Source organism: Plecotus auritus (genome assembly GCF_963455305.1).
Source record: "Plecotus auritus genome assembly, chromosome: 4".
NCBI lineage: Eukaryota > Metazoa > Chordata > Mammalia > Chiroptera > Vespertilionidae > Plecotus > Plecotus auritus.
In genome coordinates this window covers 38,099,469-38,106,656 of record NC_137775.1, presented here as the reverse complement: position 1 = coordinate 38,106,656, position 7,188 = coordinate 38,099,469, and positions in this window count along the sequence as shown.

Below are 7,188 nucleotides of genomic sequence, written 5' to 3'. Positions count from 1 at the left end.
GATTGGGTGTGAGCTCAGTCATGGCACTGGCCAGCTGGGCACCACATCTGGGTCCTCGGCAGGCACGCTGCTCCTGGTGCTCGGCCTGCCTCCTGTGGGCCACAGTCTCTCCATCCTTGTGCAGGGCACAGGCCCAGAGCCTCCCCAGCCAGACGGCCAGGTGCTGCTCAGGGCATGTGAAGGGGGCTGCTCTCTATTCCTCAAGCAGAGGGATGCTGCTTGGTTTAAAACAGCATATGCAGGTTGTCTACATTTTGATATAAACTTACAATGACATACTACACAGCTGTTAAAAACCATAAATATTTATTTACATATATATTTCTTTCTACAAACTAACATGGAAAAGTAGATATTATTTAATAAAAACATGATCTCATTTTTGCTAATATATATGACAGATAAACACATTCATAAATATCTAGATTTGTTTGTTCACCACTGGTCCCAGCTCCTAGCTAGTACACTGTCCAGAGCATAGTAGGCAATCCTATCTAATAAAGAGGGAATATGCTAATGACTGCCACGCCCTCAAGATGGCGGCATCCACAGCCAATAAGGAGGGAATATGCTAATTGATTGCCCATGCCCTCAAAGATGGCGGCGTCCACAGCCAATTAGGAGGGAATATGCTAATTGACTGCCACGCCTTTAAAGATGGCTGCGTCCACAGCCACAAGATGGTGGTGCCCAGTCCTCTCAGCCCCACCAGGGCTGCATGCCTGCTTGCAGAGTCCCCCAGCCCCCTCAGTCCCCCAGCCGCCCAGGGCTGGCCCGAGGCGCAGGCAAGCCTCGGATGGTGGCTGCCCAGCCGCTCAGGGCCGCCTGAGGTTCAGGTAACCAGGGGCCAGCTGAGGCTTGCACTGCCGGCAGTGACAGCAGCAGAGATGTGATGGGGCGTCGCCTTCCCCTGATCGCCGGGCCACCTCCTGCCCCTGAGGGCTCCCGGACTGTGAGAGAGGGCAGGCCGGGCTAAGGGACCCTCCTCCAGTGCATGAGTTTTCATGCACCGAGCCTCTAGTCTATAATAATAAAAGGGTAATATGCAAATTGACCAAATGACTGAACAGCAGAACAACCATCCTGGACGACCTTCCAGACGACCATGCTATGACATGCACTGGCGCCAGGCCAGCCAAGGCGGGTGCGATGTGATTGGTCGGGGGTCTGGCCATCGCCCCATGATCACCCTGCAGAGGGAGGCCCAGGCCACTGGCCAGTGGGGTGATTGATCATTCGGGGGGCTCCACAATTGCCCCAAAGAGGGAGGCCCAGGCTACCTGGCCGGCGACAGGGCCTACCTCTTTGGGGCGATCGATCACAGGGCTCCCGGACTGTGAGAGGGGTGCAGACCGAACTGAAGGACAACCCCCCCTGCTCCCGAGTGCATGAATTTCATGCACTGGGCCTCTAGTCCCTACATGTTTGTCAAATGACCAAAAGTGACAGAAATTTCTGGAAGAATGCATGCCCTACTGTTAAGTGGTTGTTGCCTCCAGGGAAATGGGATTGAAAAGACTAAATGAGAATGGATGGCTTTTATGCTATATACACATCTGGGTTGTTTGATTACCCCTCCCCCCACAACAAGCATATAGTACTTTATTCATAAAAAGAATAAAGATTAAAAAATAGTAAAATTGCCCTAACTGGTTTGGCTCAGTGGATAGAGCGTCGGCCTGTGGACTGAAGAGTCCCAGGTTCAATTCCGGTCAAGGGCATGTACCTTGGTTGCAGGCACATCCCCAGGAGGGGGTGTGCAGGAGGCAGCTGATCTATGTTTCTAATTCTCTATCCCTCTCCCTTCCTCTCTGTAAAAATCAATAAAATACATTTTAAAGAAATAGTAAAATTAACTTGGCCTTGAACTTTCTGCCTCAAAATATTATTATCACCATTATCATTATTAGTACTTGTTATTGTTAATCCTCACCCCAGGATATTTTTTAGAGAGAGTGGAAGGGAGGGAGGGGGAGAGAGAGATATCGATGTGAGAGAGACACATCAGTTGGTTGCCTCCTGCACATGCCTAATTGGGGCTGGGGATCAAACCTGCAGCCCAGCTCTGTGCCCTTAACCGAGAATCGGGCTAAAGCTCTCACCACTGAACATACTGCCAAGGCTATTATTATAACTAGAGGCCTGCTGCACAAAATGTGTGCACTTCGGAGGGGGGAGGGGGGGTCCCCTCAGCCCAGCCTGCGCCCTCTTGCAGTCTGGGAGCCCTCAGGGAATGTCCAACTAACGGTTTAGGCCCACTCCCCATGGAGAGTGGGGCTAAGCTGGCAGTCGGACATCCTTAGTGCTGCCACGGAGGCGGGAGAGGCTCCCACCACCACTGCTGCGCTCGCCAGCCGTGAGCCCGACTTCTGGTTGAGCGGCGCTCCCCCTGTGAGAGCGCACTGACCACCAGGGGGCAGCTCCTGCGTTGACTGTCTGCCCCAAGGTGGTCAGTTCACGTCATAGCAACCGGTTGTTCCACCGTTGGGCCAAAACCAGCTCTCCGACATCCCCCGAGGGGTCCTGGATTGTGAGAGGGTGCAGGCCAGCCCAAGGGACCCCACTGGTGCACTATTGGAGCTGGGAAGGGATGCGGGAGGCTGGCCAGTTGGGGAGGGACCATGGGAGGGCTCCAGGGTGTGTCCAGCCCATCTTGCTCAGTCCCAATAGGCTGGACCCCAGCAGCAAGCTAACCTACCATTCGGAACATCTGCCCCCTGGTGGTCAGTGCATGTCATAGCCAGCGGTTGAACAGGCTTAGCGTGTCATTAGCATTTTATGCTTTGACTAGAGGCCTGTTGCAGGAAGATTCCTGCAAGAATAGGGCTTCATGCAGCCGTCTCCACCGCCCCGCCTGCTTCCCTCCCTTCTCCGCCACCCCCGCTTGCTTCCCCGCAGCTTTGCTCCCTTCTGCAGCGCTTGGCTTCCTTCTACACTGTCTTCAGTCTTCGCTCTGCACCTGGATATGCAAATTAACTGCCATCTTGGTTGGGTTGATTTGCATACTCGCTCCTGATTGGCTGGTGGGCGTGGATTGTGGGCGTAGGGGAGGTATGGTCAATTTGCATGTTTCTCTTTTATTAGATAGGATTTGTTGAACAGCCAACCGGACAACCAGACACTTAGCATATTAGGCTTTTATTATATAAGATTTTTTTTTTTTTTTTAAGAAATAGCATTCTCTGTGGACTGCTTGGTACCAGAATACTTTGAAAAAGCTGTCAGTGTTAGGACATGCGGACAGGAATGAGAAGAATGGCAAGGGGAGGACACAAGAGGGAGAGCGAAGAAAAGGTGGGGTAAAAATATTTTTCATTTCTCTTAGATGCCCTTAAATGGATTGGGAAAACCCTGGAAGATGCTCCTGCCAAGTACTACCTTTGGAATACAACCATGAGGAAGAACAATGGGGGCTATTTTTTATATTTCTCCCACCATTTCCCCAGATGTGGGGGCCTAAGGGTCCTGTAGGCAGAATCCAAGCGCTGAAGTGCTGCTTTTAATTGCTGTTAGTGGGGCCTGCCTCCTGTCTCAACTTAGTCTAAGCTGGGAGGCAGGCACCCAGGGAACCAGTTCATGTTCCTACCCAAGAGCCTTTGCTGGGCCCCCTACTGCCAGGCAGCCTGAGTGAAGCTGTTTGGAGGGTGTCCTGCAGGTGAGTAATTTGGGTTGGAATGTGCCCTAGTCAGTCACAGTGAACTATGATCTCAGGGAAAGTGTCAGGGAGTCTGGGGAACGAGCTCTCCCCGCCCCAGGAGTACCCACAGGGAGCTGGTTTTCAGGCTCACACACACACTCATGCACACACACACACACACGCACACACACTCACGCACACACACACACACGCACGCACGCACGCACACGCGCACACACACACGCACGCACACTCACGCACACACACACATGCACGCACACACACTCACGCACGCACACACACATATGCACGCACGCACACTCACGCACACACACATGCACGCACACACACACGCACACTCACATATGCACGCACACACACACACTCACACACACACACATACACACACACACACACACACACCCTTTTGGCTGCCGCCCAGGAGAGGCGCTCTTCCCTGAGGACCCACCAGGCACTGCCTGTCAGTGCACTTCCTCCTCCACACCGTCAGTGAACTGCATCTGCTGTCAGTCCCATTGATCTGTGAAGGATCCCAGGCTCAGAGAGTAACTTCTCTGAGGTCACACAGCCAGTGCGGGTGAAGGGTTCCAGAGCCTTCCCATTGCAGAAGCGGGCGTTACTTGCCCCTCCCCCGTGGCCCTGTGCAGTCCGGCCTTCCTACACGCTCGGGTGTGACTCAGGCACTTGCTTTCTTGGCACAGCTCTTAGTGTTCTAGAGCGGGAAGAAAAGGGTGTAGGCCAGTGGTCGGCAAACTGCGGCTCGCGAGCCACATGCGGCTCTTTGGCCCCTTGAGTTTTTAGCAAAGGCCAGCTTCTGAGTACCCTAATTAAGTTAATAACAATGTATCTACCTATATAGTTTAAGTTTAAAAAATTTGGCTCTCAAAAGAAATTTCAGTTGTTGTACTGTTGATATTTGGCTCTGTTGACTAAGGAGTTTGCCCACCACTGGTAGGCAACCAGAGGGCGGCCTGAGGCTGCCAGTTGCCATGGTGCTGTGTGTATGCGGATGGCCGCCTTAATGAATAATAGGTCGTCAGGATGTGGCTCAGCCCTCTCCCTTGAAGTCTAGGAGGAGAGGACTTGGCTGCCAGAGTCTGCAGCTTGCTCAGTATTCTTGCAAAAGGCTAATGAAATAAAGGTCAGTTCTCCCCATCTCTGTAAACAAAACCAAAAACAAAACCATTTGGATTTAATGCTCAGAAACTTTCCATTCCACGGCATTCATCTATTAATAGAAAGGAGGGGAAAGGAAAAGATTCACTGCTGGGACAAGCCTTGCTTTTCCAGGTCTGAACGCCATGCTTCCAAGTGTTGCAAGGGGAGTGAAGCTGTGCCACATCACGGCAGGACACGCTCCGTCCTGTCCGCACCCCCGCCAGGGGCCTTGCTCCGAGGGGGACCAGCACTGCCGCAGCCGGCCCCTCCCCACAGTTCTCCTCTCCTCCCCGGGTCAGGAGAAGAGCAGACGTCCAGACGCCCCGTGTCCCGCCCTGCCACGGCCCTCAGGGAGCACCTGCTTTATTCCAGACAGAGCCGGGTGCTAGGCATGCAAACCGAGAGATTCTTAGCATGTTCTGTGTCCCTTTCAGACACAAAACGGTGGAGACGCAGGGCAGCCCCAAGCCAGCTAGCCAGCAGAGCTGAGTCCACGGCAGCTCCTTCTCCCGCTGTGGGGGGCTCTTCAAGTCCAGAGGGGCTGCCAGACCCAGGCAGAAGCCTGAATCCGTCACCCACCCCCCCCTCCGCCCGAGGACCCTGCCACCACCAGTCCAGGGGCTTCTTCCTTCTTGGCAAGTTCCCCTTTGGAACTGTTTCCTGTCCTGTCCGCAGATTCAGTCAGGACCTGATGCAACTAGCAAAGGGGTCCTGGTAACGCAGACTCTCCCAAGCAAAGGGCCAGCTCTCCATCTTCTCCCTTCCAAGAGGTCCCTCAACACCAGGCCAGGTTTACCCCCCTCCTTCCCCTGTGAAGGGGACGCTGGGAACAGCTTTGGTAAAAGGTCCTGCCACCTCGGTTTCCTAGGGCCGGGGTGTCTGCCCACCTTCCACGTGCGTATTTGAAGGGGAGCACTCTGAAGTTCTGAGGAAAGCCAAAGATGATCTGCTCCACGGTGACTCCCCTCGTGGTCACCCGGACCCAAAGTTGTCGGCAGCTTCTCTTGCTAAAAAACGATGATGTCCTGGCACCCGGGCTCCCCATCGCTGCCACCGCCACGACAATAGCTAACCCCCTGCCGGTGCCGGTTGGTGCAGCTGAGCTCTGCAGGCTTCGTGTGCATTTGCCCACTTAATGAGGTAGGCGCTGTAAGGCGATCTACCGTTTATTTCATTTTATTTTTAATATATTTTTATTGATTTCAGAGGGGAAGGAAGAGGGAGAGAGAGGTAGAAACATCCATGATGAGAGAGAATCATGGATTGGCTGCCTCCTGCAAGTCCCCCACTGGGGATCGAGCCCACAACCCGGGCATGTGCCCTTGACTGGAATCGAACCTGGGACCTTTCAGTTCGCAGGCCGACGCTCTATCCACGGAGCCAAACCGGCTAGGGCAGGCGATCTACCATTTAATGAGTGTCTACTATGTGCCAAGTGTTTTTTATTATCTTCATAATGAAGTGGAGATATCTGTTCAGCAGAACTCCAGATAGTTGCTTTCAAGGAGAGAAAAGCAGATAGAGGCCAGACTGTGCTTCTTATGGGGGCTGAACTCAGCGGGCCAAGTCCGAGGAGAGAGGAGCCTTTGGAAGGGGATGATGAGGAAGTAGCGTGAGCCCAGCAGAGGAGGTGGAGGGGGCACAGTGGTGCGGCAGCCAGGGCCCGTGTGGCAGCGGACAAGCAGGTGGACCGTCCCTGGGTCCCTGCGAGAAAATCTATAATAAATCATCTACGATAAATAATTCTCCAAGTTTCCTCTAGTTGGATGTACTCAGTTGGCTGACTTTTGGACACGTACATGGGCAGCTTTATTTAGGTTACATTTAAAAATTAGTGTGGTTATTATGAAAAATAGAAAATGACAAGTGTTGGCAATGATGTGGAGAAACTGAAACCCTATGCACAGTTGGTGGGAATGTATTAGTAAAATGGTGCAGCTACTTTAGGAAACAGTGTGATGGGCCCTCAAAAAATTTAAAATAGAATTATCATATTACCCAACAGTTTCATTTCTGGGTATCCACCCAAAAGAATTGAAAGCCGGGTCTGGAAAAGGTGTTTGTACACCTTGTGCGAGCAGTGTTATTCACAACAGGCAAAAGGTAGAAGCAACTAAGTGTTGGATGAATGAACAGGTAAATAAAGTGCTACATCCATGCAATGGACTATTACTCAAGTCTTGAAAAGGATGGAAATTCTGACATGTGTTACAACATGGATGTACCTGGAGGACATTATAGTAAGTCATAAAAGGACAAGACAGTCATAAAGGACATATACAGAATCATCCCACTTATATGAGCTATGAGTAATCAAATTTATAGAGACAGAAATTAGAACGGTGGTTGCCAAGGGCTGGGGAGAGGGAGGA